The sequence below is a fragment of the Triticum aestivum genome, chromosome 2D, assembly GCF_018294505.1.
Source record: "Triticum aestivum cultivar Chinese Spring chromosome 2D, IWGSC CS RefSeq v2.1, whole genome shotgun sequence".
NCBI lineage: Eukaryota > Viridiplantae > Streptophyta > Magnoliopsida > Poales > Poaceae > Triticum > Triticum aestivum.
In genome coordinates, this window is record NC_057799.1 from 51,027,121 (window position 1) to 51,043,840 (window position 16,720).

Below are 16,720 nucleotides of genomic sequence, written 5' to 3' on the forward strand. Positions count from 1 at the left end.
AGTAACTTGATCTGAAGTGTCATGATCATCATCATTAACTTCCTCACTAATTAGTGTAGGCATCACTGGAACTGATTTATGTGATGAACTACTCTCTAATTCGGGAGAAGGTACAATTACCTCATCAAGTTCTACTTTCCTCCCACTCACTTCTTTCAAGAGAAACTCCTTCTCTAGAAAGGATCCATTCTAAGCAACATAGATCTTGCCTTCGGATCTGTGATAGAAGGTATACCCAACAGTTTCTTTTGGGTATCCTATGAAGAGACATTTCTCCAATTTTGGTTCGAGCTTATCAGGCTGAAACTTTTTCACATAAGCTTCGCAACCCCAAACTTTAAGAAACGACAGCTTTGGTTTCTTGCCAAACTATAGTTCATACGGTGTTGTCTCAACGGATTTAGACGGTGCCCTATTAAACGTGAATGCAGCTGTCTCTAATGCATAACCCTAAAATGATAGTGGTAAATCGGTAAGAGACATCATAGATCGCACCATATCTAATAAAGTACGGTCACGACGTTCGGACACACCATTACGCTGTGGTGTTCCAGGTGGCGTGAGTTGCGAAACTATTCCACATTGTTTCAAATGAAGACCAAACTCGTAACTCAAATATTCGCCTCCGCGATTAGATCGTAGAAACTTTATTTTCTTGTTACGATGTTTTTCCACTTCACTCTGAAATTCTTTGAACTTTTCAAATGTTTTAGACTTATGTTTCATTAAGTAGATATACCCATATCTGCTCAAATCATCTGTGAAGGTCAGAAAATAACGATACCCGCCGCGAGCCTCAACACTCATCGGACCGCATACATCAGTATATATTATTTCCAATAAGTCAGTGGTTCGCTCCATTGTTCCGAAGAACGAAGTTTTAGTCATCTCGCCCAAGAGGCATGGTTTGCAAGTATCAAGTGATTCCAAAAGCCATCAGCATAGAGTTTCTTCATGCGCTTTACACCAATATGACCTAAATGGCACTGCCACAAATAAGTTGCACTATCATTATTAACTTTGCATCTTTTGGCTTCAATATTATGAATATGTGTATCACTACGATCGAGATTCAATAAACCATTTATATTGGGTGTATGACCATAGAAGGTATTATTCATGTAAACAAAACAACTCTAACTTAAATGAATAACCGTATTGCAATAAACATGATCCAATCATATTCATGCTCAACGCAAACACCAAATAACATTTATTTAGGTTCAACACTAATCCCGAAGGTAGAGGGAGTGTGCGATGGTGATCTTATCAACCTTGGAATCTCTTCCAACACACATCGTCACTTTGCCCTCAACTAGTCTTTATTCATTTTGTAACTCCTGTTTCGAGTTACTATCATAGCAACTGAACCGGTATCATCAAATACCTAGGGGTTACTATGAACACTAGTAAAGTAGACATCAATAATCTGTATATCAAATATACCTTTGTTCAGTTTGCCATCCTTCTTATCCGCCAAATGTTTGGGGCAGTTTCGCTTCCAATGACTATTTCCTTTGCAGTAGAAGCACTCAGTTTCAGGCTTAGGTCCAGACTTGGGCTTCTTCCCGGGAGCAGCAACTTGCTTGCTATTCTTCTTGAAGTTCCCCTTCTTTCCTTTTCCCTTTTTCTTGAAACTAGTGGTCTTGTTTAACCATCAACACTTGATGCTCTTTCTTGATTTCTACCTCCGCCGCCTTTAACATTGCGAAGAGCTCGGGAATTGTCTTGTTCATCCCTTGCATATTATAGTTCATCACGAAGTTCTAGTAACTTGGTGATAGTGACTAGAGAATTTTTTCAATCACTATCTTATCTGGAAGATTAACTCCCACTTGATTCAAGCAATTGTAGTACCCAGACAATCTGAGCACATGCTCACTGGTCGAGCTATTCTCCTCCATCTTGTAGGCATAGTACTGTTAGAGGTCTCATACCTCTTGACACGGGCATGAGTCTGAAATACTAATTTCAACTCTTGGAACATCTCATATGCTCCATGGCGTTCAAAACGTTTTTGAAGTCCCGGTTTTAAGCCGTAAAGCATGGTGTACTAAACTATCAAGTAGTCATCATATCGAGCTTGCCAAACGTTCATAACGTCCGCATCTGCTCCTGCAATAGGTTTGTCACCTAGCGGTGCATCAAGGACATAATTCTTCTGTGCAGCAACGAGGATAATCCTCATATCACGGATCCAGTCCGCATCATTGCTACTATCAGCTTTCAACTTAGTTTTCTCTTGGAACATATTAAAAATAAAACAGGGGAGCTATACGCGAGCTATTGATCTACAACATAGATATGCTAATACTATCAGGACTAAGTTCATGATAAATTAAAGTTTAATTTAATCATATTACTTAAGAACTCCCACTTAGATAGACATCCCTCTAGTCGTCTAAATGATCACGTGATCCATATCAACTAAACCATGTCCGATCATCACGTGAGATGAATTAGTTTTCAATGGTGAACATCACTATGTTGATCATATCTACTATATGATTCATGTTTGACCTTTCGGTCTCAGTGTTCCGAGGCCATATCTGCATATGCTAGGCTCGTCAAGTTTAACCCGAGTATTCTGCACGTGCAAAACTGGCTTGCACCCGTTGTATGTGAACGTAGAGCTTATCACACCCGATCATCACATGGTGTCTCGGCACGACGAACTGTAGCAACGATGCATACTCAGGAAGAACACTTATACCTTGAAATTTAGTGAGGGATCATCTTATAATGCTACCGCCGTACTAAGCAAAATAAGATGCATAAAAGATAAACATCACATTCAATCAAAATATGTGACATGATATGGCCATCATCATTTTGTGCCTTTGATTTCCATCTCCAAAGCACCGTCGTGATCTCCATCGTCACCGGCTTGACACCTTGATCTCCATCGTAGCATCGTTGTCGTCTCGCCAACTATTGCTTCTACGACTATCGCTACCGCTTAGTGATAAAGTAAAGCAATTACATGGCGATTGCATTTCATACAATAAAGCGACAATCATAAGGCTCCTGCAGTACTAGGAAAAGGCCTACTAGTGGCGCACCAGTTTTGCCTACTAATGGCGCACTACTGGTGCGCCACTAGTACCACGCCACTAGTATTAAATACTAATGGCGCACCACTGGTGCGCCATTAGTATAGGCCACGGTGCGCCATTAGTATAGGCCACTGGTGCGCCATTAGTATAGGGCACGATGCGCCATTAATATTTTTGAATTTTGAAGGCGGGAAAATAGTAGTGGCGCACCGTCTAACCCCCACCGTGCGCCATTGCTATTTTTGAATTTTGAATTTGGATCTGGATCGCGATTTTTTTGCCCATTTTTTGCTCGTTTTTTTGCTTGTTTTTTTCACGAATTTTTTTCAAATTTTGTTCTCGTATTTGGATCTTGTACGTTCTTTTGCCGTGTTCTTTTGCCGGAGAGGAGTTCGCCGAAGAGGAGGACGAGGTCACCGGAGAGGAGGAGGAGGAGGAGGTCACAGGAGAGGCGCTCGCCTACATCGCCGGAGAGGAGGAGGTCGCCGGAGAGGAGTTCACCGGAGCACCGGAGAGGAGGGAAGGAGAAACCGTGAGGGGAGGGAAGGAGAGGAGGGAGGAGGAGCTCACCGGAGAGGAGGGAGGAGGAGATCACCGGAGAGGAGGGAGGAGGAGATCACCGGAGAGGAGGGAGGAGGAGATCACCGGAGAGGAGGGAGGAGGAGATCACCGGAGATGAGGAAGGAGAAACCGTGAGGGGAGGGGAGGAGAGGAGGGAGGAGAAACCGTGAGGGAAGGGGAGGAGAGGAGGGAGGAGGAGGTCGCCGGAGAGAAGGAGGAGGAGGTCGCCGGAGAGGAGGAGGAGGAGGTCGCCGGAGAGGAGGAGCGGAGTATGGTGGAGGAGAGAAGGGGAGATGGAGTGGAGGAGAGGAGGAGATGGAGTGGAGGAGAGGTGGAGTGGAGGAGAGGACCCGCCCAGCCATATATACGGCATAGTAATGGCGCACCGTGGGCAGGTGCGCCATTACTAACTTTTTTTGATTTATTTTGAATTTGGAAGGCGGGAAGATAGTAATGGCGCACCGTGGGCAGGTGTGCCATTACTGAGTTTGTTTTTTTTTTAATTTTTTTGCCTCTTCAGATCTTAAAAGCCCCGTAACTTTTTTTCTGTTAGGTTTTTGAGGATTTTGAAAATGTTTAACGGGGTTCCCCCGGTTAAATTCGGATGTAACTTTTCGAGTAGATGATTTTTCATATAAAAAACTTTTTCATCCGAGTTCGTATGCAAAAGTTATGCCCATTTTACAAATTCTCGAGAGATTTTGCAAAAAAGTCGAAAATTCATATTTGTAAATTTTGCTAACAACTAGACCACATATCACATGGGAATCTTATTTTCTTTTATTTTTTTGACATTTCTATCATTTTCTTTTATTTTTTTAAAACTGAAAAGGCGGTCCAGGGGGGTGCATTCGGGGGAATGTTTGGGCCAAACTAGTAATGGCGCACCACACCCACGGTGCGCCATTAGTAGTTTAAAAAATAAAAAAAAATTGAAAAAAATTTGAAACATATTTACTAATGGCGCACCGTGGGAGTGGTGCGCCACTACTAGTTTAACTAGTAATGGCGCACTATCCCCTGGTGCGCCATTACTAGTTTTGAAAAAATAAATTATTTTTTTACTAATGGCGCACCGTGGATGTGGTGCGCCATTAGTATTTGCACACTAATGGCGCACCAACACATGGTGCGCCATTACTATTTAGTAATGGCGCACCACATGCATAGTGCGCCATTAGTGTCCATATTGGCTATAGCTGTTTTTGTAGTAGTGCTGCCAGTTGTCGATAACTTTTCAAAACATGATCATCTCATACAACAATTTGTTGAAAATATGCCCTAGAGGCAATAATAAATGGTTATTATTATATTTATTTGTTCATGATAATAGTCTATTATTCATGCTATAATTGTATTGTCCGGAAATCATAATACATGTGTGAATACATAGACCACAACCTGTCCCTAGTAAGCCTCTAGTTGACTAGCTCGTTGATCAACAGATAGTCATGGTTTCCTGACTATGGACATTGGATGTCATTGATAACGGGATCACATCATTGGGAGAATGATGTGATGGACAAGACCCAATCCTAAGCATAGCATAAAAGATCGTGTAGTTTCGTTTGCTAGAGCTTTTCCAATGTCAAGTATCTTTTCCTTAGACCATGAGATCGTGCAACTCCCGGATACCGTAGGAGTGCTTTGGGTGTGCCAAACGTCACAACGTAACTGGGTGACTATAAAGGTGCACTACGGGTATCTCCGAAAGTGTCTGTTGGGTTGGCACGGATCGAGACTGGGATTTGTCACTCCGTGTGACGGAGAGGTATCTCTGGGCCCACTCGGTAATGCATCATCATAATGAGCTCAATGTGACTAAGGCGTTAGTCACGGGATCATGCATTGCGGTACGAGTAAAGAGACTTGCCGGTAACGAGATTGAACAAGGTATTGGGATACCGGCGATCAAATCTCGGGCAAGTAACATACCGATTGACAAAGGGAATTGCATACGGATTGATTGAATCCTCGACACCGTGGTTCATCCGATGAGATCATCGTGGAACATGTGGGAGCCAACATGGGTATCCAGATCCTGCTGTTGGTTATTGACCGGAGAGGCGTCTCGGTCATGTCTGCATGTCTCCCGAACCCGTAGGGTCTACACACTTAAGGTTCGGTGACGCTAGGGTTGTAGAGATATATGTATGCGGAAACCCGAAAGTTGTTCGGACTCCCGGATGAGATCCCGGACGTCACGAGAGGTTCCGGAATGGTCCGGAGGTGAAGAATTATATATAGGAAGTCAAGTTTCGGCCACCGGGAAAGTTTCGGGGGTTACCGGTATTGTACCGGGACCACCGGAAGGGTCCCGGGGGTCCACCGGGTGGGGCCACCTATTCCGGAGGGCCCCGTGGGCTGAAAGTGGAAGGGAACCAGCCCTTAGTGGGCTGGGGCGCCCCCCCCCTTGGGCCTCCCCCCATGCGCCTAGGGTTGGGAACCCTAGGGGGAGCTTCCCCCTTGCCTTGGGGGGCAAGGCACCCCTTTCCACCCCTTGGCCGCCGCCCCCCCAACCCTAGATGTGTTTTGGCCGGCCCACCCTCCCAAGGGGGGCCTATATAAAGGGGGGGAGGGAGGGCAGTAACACACAGCCTTGGGCGCCTCCCTCCTCCCCTGCAACACCTCTCTCTCTCTCGCAGAAGCTCGGTGAAGCCCTGCCGGAGACCCGCTACATCCACCACCACGCCGTCGTGCTGTTGGGTCTCCATCAACCTCTCCTTTCCCCTTGCTGGATCAAGAAGGAGGAGACGTTGCTGCACCGTACGTGTGTTGAACGCGGAGGTGCCGTCCGTTCGGCACTCGGTCATCGGTGATTTGGATCACGGCGAGTACGACTCCGTCATCCACGTTCATTGGAACGCTTCCGCTCGCGATCTACAAGGGTATGTAGATGCACTCCGTTCCCCTCGTTGCTAGTATACTCCATAGATGCATCTTGGTGAACGTAGGAAAATTTTAAAATTATGCTACGATTCCCAACAGTGGCATCATGAGCCAGGCCTATGCGTAGTTACTATGCACGAGTAAGTAAGATGATCCCTTATAATAATTTCAAGAATGTGTTCACCCTAACTGTGCACCGTTGCGAAGGTTCGTTGTTTCGAAGCACCACGTGATGATCGGGTGTGATAGATTCTAACGTTCGAATACAACGGGTGTTGACGAGCCTAGCATGTACAGACATGGCCTCGGAACACACGCAATACACTTAGGTTGACTTGACGAGCCTAGCATGTACAGACATGGCCTCGGAACACGGAGGACCGAAAGGTCGAGCATGAGTCGTATAGAAGATACGATCAACATGGAGATGTTCACCGATCTTGACTAATCCGTCTCACGTGATGATCGGACACGGCCTAGTTGAATTCGGATCATGTTTCACTTAGATGACTAGAGGGATGTCTATCTGAGTGGGAGTTCATTAAAAATTTGATTAGATGAACTTAATTATCATGAACTTAGTCTAAAATCTTTACACTATGTCTTGTAGATCAAATGGCCAACGTTGTCCTCAATTTCAACGCGTTCCTAGAGAAAACCAAGATGAAAGATGATGGCAGCAACTATACGGACTGGGTCCGGAACCTGAGGCTCATCCTCATAGTAGCCAAGAAAGATTATGTCTTAGAAGCACCGCTAGGTGAAGCACCAATCCCAGAGAACCAAGACGTTATGAATGCTTGGCAATCACGTGCTGATGATTACTCCCTCGTTCAGTGCGGCATGCTTTACAGCCTAGAACCGGGTCTCCAAAAAGCGTTTTGAGAAACATGGAGCATATGAGATGTTCGAGGAGCTGAAATTAGTTTTTCAAGCTCATGCCCGGGTCGAGAGATATGATGTCTCCGACAAGTTCTTCAGCTGTAAAATGGAGGAGAATAGTTCTGTTAGTGAGCACATTCTCAGAATGTCTGGGTTGCACAACCGCTTGTCTCAGCTGGGAGTTAATCTCCCGGATGACGCGGTCATTGACAGAATCCTTCAGTCGCTTCCACCAAGCTACAAGAGCTTTGTGATGAACTACAATATGCAGGGGATGGAAAAGACCATTCCCGAGGTATATTCAATGCTGAAATCAGCGGAAGGGGAGATCAGAAAAGAACATCAAGTGTTGATGGTGAATAAAACCACTAAGTTCAAGAAGGGCAAGGGTAAGAAGAACTTCAAGAAGGACGGCAAGGGAGTTGCCGCGCCCGGTAAACCAGTTACCGGGAAGAAGTCAAAGAATGGACCCAAGCCCGAGACTGAGTGCTTTTATTGCAAGGGAAGTGGTCACTGGAAGCGGAACTGCCCCAAATACTTAGCGGACAAGAAGGCCGGCAACGCCAAAGGTATATGTGATATACATGTAATTGATGTGTACCTTACCAGTACTCGTAGTAGCTCCTGGGTATTTGATACCGGTGCGGTTGCTCATATTTGTAACTCAAAACAGGAACTACGGAATAAACGGAGACTGGCGAAGGATGAGGTGACGATGCGCGTCGGGAATGGTTCCAAGGTCGATGTGATCGCCGTCGGCACGCTACCTCTGCATCTACCTACGGGATTAGTTTTAAACCTCAATAATTGTTATTTAGTGCCAGCTTTGAGCATGAACATTGTATCTGGATCTCGTTTAATTCGAGATGGCTACTCATTTAAATCCGAGAATAATGGTTGTTCTGTTTATTTGAGAAATATGTTTTATGGTCATGCCCCGCTGGTCAATGGTTTATTTTTGATGAATCTCGAACGTGATGTTACACATGTTCATAGTGTGAATACCAAAAGATGTAAAGTTGATAACAATAGTTCCACATACTTGTGGCACTGCCGCCTTGGTCACATTGGTGTCAAGCGCATGAAGAAGCTCCATGCAGATGGACTTTTGGAGTCTCTTGATTACGAATCATTTGACACGTGCGAACCATGCCTCATGGGTAAGATGACCAAGACTCCGTTCTCCGGAACAATGGAGCGAGCAACCAACTTATTGGAAATCATACATACCGATGTGTGCGGTCCAATGAGTGTTGAGGCTCGCGGAGGATATCGTTATGTTCTCACTCTCACTGATGATTTAAGTAGATATGGGTATGTCTACCTAATGAAACACAAGTCTGAAACCTTTGAAAAGTTCAAGGAATTTCAGAGTGAAGTTGAGAATCAACGTGACAGGAAAATAAAATTCTTACGATCAGATCGTGGTGGAGAATATTTAAGTCACGAGTTTGGTGCACACTTAAGGAAATGTGGAATAGTTTCACAACTCACGCCGCCTGGAACACCTCAGAGAAATGGTGTGTCCGAACGTCGTAATCGCACTCTATTGGATATGGTGCGATCTATGATGTCTCTTACCGATTTACCGCTCTCATTTTGGGGCTATGCTTTAGAGACTGCCGCATTCACTTTAAATAGGGCTCCGTCGAAATCCGTTGAGATGACACCGTATGAATTATGGTTTGGGAAGAAACCTAAGCTGTCGTTTCTAAAAGTTTGGGGATGCGATGCTTATGTCAAGAAACTTCAACCTGAAAAGCTCGAACCCAAATCGGAAAAATGCGTCTTCATAGGATACCCTAAGGAAACTATTGGGTATACCTTCTACCTCAGATCCGAAGGCAAGATCTTCGTTGCCAAGAACGGGTCCTTTCTGGAGAAGGAGTTTCTCTCGAAAGAATTGAGTGGGAGGAAAGTGGAACTTGATGAGGTGATAGTCACCCCTTCCGAACCGGAAAGAAGCGCAGCGCGGGAAAATGTTCCTGTGGTGCCTACACCGACTGGGGAGGAAGTTAATGATGATGATCATGAAGCTTCGGATCAAGTTACTGAACTTCGTAGGTCCACAAGGACACGTTCCGCGCCAGAGTGGTACGGCAACCCTGTCCTGGAAATCATGTTGTTAGACAACGGTGAACCTTCGAACTATGAAGAAGCGATGGCGGGCCCGGATTCCGACAAATGGCTAGAAGCCATGAAATCCGAGATAGAATCCATGTATAAAAACAAAGTATGGACTTTGACTAACTTGCCCGATGAGCGGCGAGCCATAGAAAACAAATGGATATTTAAGAAGAAGACGGACGCAGATGGTAATGTGACCATCTACAAAGCTCGACTTGTCGCTAAGGGTTATCGACAAGTTCAAGGAGTTGACTACGATGAGACTTTCTCACCCGTAGCGAAGCTGAAGTCCGTCCGAATCATGTTAGCAATTGCCGCATACTATGATTATGAGATATGGCAGATGGACGTCAAAACGGCATTCCTTAACGGCTTCCTTAAGGAAGAGTTGTATATGATGCAGCCGGAAGGTTTTGTCGATCCTAAGAATGCTAACAAAGTATGCAAGCTCCATCGCTCAATCTATGGGCTGGTGCAAGCATCTCGGAGTTGGAACATTCGCTTTGATGAGATGATCAAAGCGTTTGGGTTTACACAGACTTATGGAGAAGCCTGTGTTTACAAGAAAGTGAGTGGGAGCTCTGTAGCATTTCTCATATTATATGTGGATGACATACTATTGATGGGAAATGATATAGAATTCTTGGAAAGTATAAAGGCCTATTTGAATAAGTGTTTTTCAATGAAGGACCTTGGAGAAGCTGCTTATATATTAGGCATCAAGATCTATAGAGATAGATCAAGACGCCTCATTGGTCTTTCACAGAGTACATACCTTGACAAGATATTGAAGAAGTTCAGTATGGATCAGTCCAAGAAGGGGTTCTTGCCTGTATTGCAAGGTGTGCAATTGAGCAAGGCTCAATGCCCGACCACGGCAGAAGATATAGAAAAGATGAGTGTCATCCCCTATGCCTCGGCCATAGGGTCTATTATGTATGCCATGCTGTGTACCAGACCAGATGTAAAACTTGCCGTAAGTTTGGTAGGAAGGTACCAAAGTAATCCCGGCATGGAACACTGGACAGCGGTCAAGAATATCCTGAAGTACCTGAAGAGGACTAAGGATATGTTTCTCGTTTATGGAGGTGACGAAGAGCTCGTCGTAAAGGGTTACGTCGACGCTAGCTTCGACACAGATCTGGATGACTCGAAGTCACAAACCGGATACGTGTATATTTTGAATGGAGGAGCAGTAAGCTGGTGCAGTTGCAAGCAAAGCGTTGTGGCGGGATCTACATGTGAAGCGGAGTACATGGCAGCCTCGGAGGCAGCACAGGAAGCAGTCTGGATGAAGGAGTTCATTACCGACCTAGGGGTGATTCCCAATGCGTCGGGCCCGATGACTCTCTTCTGTGACAACACTGGAGCCATTGCCCTTGCGAAGGAGCCCAGGTTTCACAGGAAGACCAGGCATATCAAGCGTCGCTTCAACTCCATTCGTGAAAGTGTTCAAAATGGAGACATAGATATTTGTGAAGTACATACGGACCTGAATGTAGCAGATCCGTTGACTAAACCTCTCCCTAGGGCAAAACATGATCAACACCAGGACGCAATGGGTGTTCGATTCATCACAATGTAACTAGATTATTGACTCTAGTGCAAGTGGGAGACTGTTGGAAATATGCCCTAGAGGCAATAATAAATGGTTATTATTATATTTCTGTGTTCATGATAATAGTCTATTATTCATGCTATAATTGTATTGTCCGGAAATCATAATACATGTGTGAATACATAGACCACAACCTGTCCCTAGTAAGCCTCTAGTTGACTAGCTCGTTGATCAACAGATAGTCATGGTTTCCTGACTATGGACATTGGATGTCATTGATAACGGGATCACATCATTGGGAGAATGATGTGATGGACAAGACCCAATCCTAAGCATAGCATAAAAGATCGTGTAGTTTCGTTTGCTAGAGCTTTTCCAATGTCAAGTATCTTTTCCTTAGACCATGAGATCGTGCAACTCCCGGATACCGTAGGAGTGCTTTGGGTGTGCCAAACGTCACAACGTAACTGGGTGACTATAAAGGTGCACTACGGGTATCTCCGAAAGTGTCTGTTGGGTTGGCACGGATCGAGACTGGGATTTGTCACTCCGTGTGACGGAGAGGTATCTCTGGGCCCACTCGGTAATGCATCATCATAATGAGCTCAATGTGACTAAGGCGTTAGTCACGGGGTCATGCATTGCGGTACGAGTAAAGAGACTTGCCGGTAACGAGATTGAACAAGGTATTGGGATACCGGCGATCGAATCTCGGGCAAGTAACATACCGATTGACAAAGGGAATTGCATACGGATTGATTGAATCCTCGACACCGTGGTTCATCCGATGAGATCATCATGGAACATGTGGGAGCCAACATGGGTATCCAGATCCCGCTGTTGGTTATTGACCGGAGAGGCGTCACGGTCATGTCTGCATGTCTCCCGAACCCGTAGGGTCTACACACTTAAGGTTCGGTGACGCTAGGGTTGTAGAGATATATGTATGCGGAAACCCGAAAGTTGTTTGGAGTCCCGGATGAGATCCCGGACGTCACGAGAGGTTCCGGAATGGTCCGGAGGTGAAGAATTATATATAGGAAGTCAAGTTCCGGTCACCGGGAAAGTTTCGGGGGTTACCGGTATTGTACCGGGACCACCGGAAGGGTCCCGGGGGTCCACCGGGTGGGGCCACCTATCCCGGAGGGCCCCGTGGGCTGGGGCGCCCCCCTTGGGCCTCCCCCCATGCGCCTAGGGTTGGGAACCCTAGGGGGGAGCTTCCCCCTTGCCTTGGGGGGCAAGGCACCCCTTTCCACCCCTTGGCCGCCGCCCCCCAACCCTAGATGGGTTTTGGCCGGCCCCCCTCCCAAGGGGGGCCTATATAAAGGGGGGGGAGGGAGGGCAGTAACACACAGCCTTGGGCGCCTCCCTCCTCCCCTGCAACACCTCTCTCTCTCTCTCTCGCAGAAGCTCGGTGAAGCCCTGCCGGAGACCCGCTACATCCACCACCACGCCGTCGTGTTGTTGGATCTCCATCAAACTCTCCTTTCCCCTTGCTGGATCAAGAAGGAGGAGACGTTGCTGCACCGTACGTGTGTTGAACGCAGAGGTGCCGTCTGTTCGGCACTCGGTCATCGGTGATTTGGATCACGGCGAGTACGACTCCGTCATCCACGTTCATTGGAACGCTTCCGCTCGCGATCTACAAGGGTATGTAGATGCACTCCCTTCCCCTCGTTGCTAGTATACTCCATAGATGCATCTTGGTGAACGTAGGAAAATTTTAAAATTATGCTACGATTCCCAACACAATTTATATCTCATCACGTCTTGACCATATCAAATCACAACATGCCCTGCAAAACAAGTTAGACGTCCTCTACTTTGTTGTTGCAAGTTTTACGTGGCTGCTACGGGCTTCTAGCAAGAACCGTTCTTACCTATGCATCAAAACCACAACGATTTTTCGTCAAGTGTGCTGTTTTAACCTTCAATAAGGACCGGCCGTAGTCAAACTCGATTTAACTAAAGTTGGAGAAACAGTCACCCGCCAGCCACCTGTGTGCGAAGCACGTTGGTAGAACCAGTCTCATGAATGCGGTCATGTAATGTCGGTCCGTGCCGCTTCATCCAACAATACTGCCGAATCAAAGTAAGACGTTGGTGGTAAGCAGTATGACTATTTTTGCCCATAACTCTTTGCGTTCTACTCGTGCATATCTTCTACGCATAGACCTGGCTCGGATGCCACTTTTGGGGAACGTAGCATGGAATTTCAAAAAAATTCCTACGATCACGCAAGATCTATCTAGGAGATGCATAGCAACGAGAGGGGGAGAGTGTGTCCACGTACCCTCGTAGACCGAAAGTGGAAGCGTTATGTTAACGCGGTTGATGTAGTCGAACATCTTCATGATCCAACCGATCCAAGTACCGAACGTTCAGCACCTCCGTGTTAAGCACACGTTTATCTCGATGACGTCCCTCGAGCTCTTGATCCAGTAGAGGGTCCAAGGAGAGTTCCGTCAGCACGACGGCTGGCGACGGTGTTGGTGATGTGATCTGCACAGGGCTTCGCCTAAGCACTACGACAATATGACCGAGGTGGTAAACTGTGGAGGGGGGCACCGCACACGGATAAAGAACAATTGATGTACCTTTGGGGTGCCCCCCGCCCCCGTATATAAAGGAGGGCAGGAGGAGGTGGCCGGCCTAGAGGCGGCGCGCCAAGGGGGAGTCCTACTAGGACTCCTAGTCCTAGTAGGATTCGGCCCCCCCTTTCTTTTCCTTCTCATGGATGTGGAAAGGGGGAAGGAGAGGGAGTAGGAGAAGGAAAGGGGGTGGCACCCCCTTCCCTAAACCAATTCGGCATCCTCCCTTGTGGGGGGTGCACCAGCCCCTTGTGGGCTGGTTAGCCTCCCTCATATGGCCCACACGGCCCATATCTTCCACCGGAGGGTTCCGGTAACCCTCTGGTACTCCGGTATGTACCCAATACACTCAGGAACCCTTCCGGTGTCCGAATACTACCTTCCAATATATCAATCTTTACCTCTCGACCATTTCGAGACTCCTCGTCATGTCCGTGATCTCATCCGGGACTCCGAACAAACTTCGGTCACCAAAACACATAACTCATAATACAAATCGTCATCGAACGTTAAGCGTGCGGACCCTACAGGTTCGTGAACTATGTAGACATGATCGAGACACATCTCCGGTCAATAACCAATAGCGGAACCTGGATGCTCATATTGGTTCCTACATATTCTACGAAGATCTTTATCGGTCAAACCGCAATAACAACATACGTTATTCCCTTTGTCATCGGTATTTTACTTACCCGAGATTCGATCGTCGGTATCATCATACCTAGTTCAATCTCGTTACCGGCAAGTCTCTTTACTCGTTCCGTAATGCATCATCCCGTAACTAACTCATTAGTCACATTGCTTGCAAGGCTTATAGTGATGTGCATTACCGAGAGGGCCCAGAGATACCTCTCCGATACACGGAGTGACAAATCCTAATCTTGATCTATGCCAACCCAACAAACACCTTTGGAGACACCTGTAGAGCGTCTTTATAATCACCCAGTTACGTTGTGACGTTTGATAGCACACAAGGTGTTCCTCCGGTATTCGGGAGTTGCATAATCTCATAGTCAGAGGAATATGTATAAGTCATGAAGAAAGCAATAGCAATAAAACTTAAAGATCATTATGCTAAGCTAACAGATGGGTCTTGTCCATCACATCATTCTCTAATGATGTGACCCCGTTCATCAAATGACAACACATGTCTATGGTCAGGAAACTTAACCATCTTTGATTAACGAGCTAGTCAAGTAGAGGCATACTAGGGACACTCTGTTTTGTCTATGTATTCACACATGTACTAAGTTTTCGGTTAATACAATTCTAGCATGAATAATAAACATTTATCATGACGTAAGGAAATATAAATAACAACTTTATTATTGCCACTAGGGCATATTTTCTTCATAGACAAGCCTGAAGATTAATCTCTAAGCCATATAGTATGTGTGCACAAGTATTGAAGGCGAGATACTACCCTGATGGTAACCTTGAGGATACCATTTTTTTTTCTGGTAATGCATCATCGTCATGGCAGGCTATTAGTTATGGTCTCGATCTTCTGAAGAAAGGCCTGATTTAGAGGGTGGGAAATGGTAGGAGTATTTGGGTCTGGTGTGATAATTGGATTCCGCGGCCCTTCTCCTATAAACCCATCACACTGCAAGGAAGATGGAGAATTTGGTATGTCTCAGAATTGTTAAATGAGAATGGTTCATGGAACTATGGGTTGTTGCAGAATTATTTTATGCCGACTGATATTACTGAGATCATGAAGATCTGGGCATCACCACGGTTTGAGGATGACACGTCGGCATGGGACCCTGGTATGTAGAATATATTTTCAGTAAAAAGTGCCTACCAATTTGGTTTTGATGAAGCACACAGAAGCTCGGCGACGGGGTCTAGTTCTATACCCAATGGGCGACGATCATGTTGGCAGTTTATTTGGTCTTGTGATGTGCCTCCTACAGTACGTAATTTTGGTTGGAGTGCTGCCATGGATTCTTTATCCACATGGTGAAATAAGTTCATTTGGGGCCTTGAACATGATGATATATGCCCGGTTTGTGCCGCTGAAACATAAGACTGTTTACATTCGTTGTGTCGTTGTACCTTTTCTCGAGTTCTTTGGAGCACTATGGCTGAAGTTTGGACCCTACAAGATATTAATTCCATTCAAAATTCAGGTAAAGAATGGTTACTGCAAGCCCTTGAACCATTGCATAATGTTGAGAGGTCTATGCTACTGATGATGTTGTGGCGTTCTTGGCATATTAGGAACGAGATGGTCCATCATAACCTCCACTACCCATGGAAGCTTCCAAACGTTTTTTGATGAGTTACCTTGATTCACTTATTAGAATTAAACATACCTCTCCTCTGATCTTCCAAAAGGAAAGTTATTGTCACATATGATAATACTCGTTGTCGGCGACATGCGATAATGAGTGTTGATGGTCCCAAGTGGTGCGCACCTGATGCTAGTTGGGTGAAGTTGAGTACTGATGGGTCATATGCTGATGTTGGTACAACAGGTGTTGGTATGGTATTGAGAGATGACAAGGGTTCTATTATTTTCTCAGCCTGCTGGCAACTTTTCTCGTGTCGTAATGCCCTTAAATTAAGCTGAATTATGCACTTGCATGGAAGGCTTGTTGTTTGCTCTCCATAGGAGTGACCTACCAATCAAAATTAAGATGGATTCTATTGTTGCAGTTAAGTTGGCCCAGTCTAAGGAGGTGGACAGATCGATCTACTCTTCGCTCGTTAAGGAAATTAGATATCTTATGTCTCCCCGTAATTCTTGTATTATTCATGTTAATCATACTTAAAATAAGGTTAGGGGTAGTTTAGCTAAGTTGGCTCGTTTAGAAGGCAAAACCATGACCTGGATAGGTCCGGGGCCTCCAGTTGCTGTGGAGCTAGCTGTGACTGATTGTATGAACCTTATGAGTAGAGTAATACAAATGTTTTAGCCGCCAAAAAAGTAATCAGTTTGCTTGATTTTTAATTAGTTAATTATTTAAGATAGGAGAGAGAAAGTCCTTTTGTTTAAGTTGGTTTGGAAACCAACTCAGGATCGAGTCAGGATGAGTCCTTGTATCGTG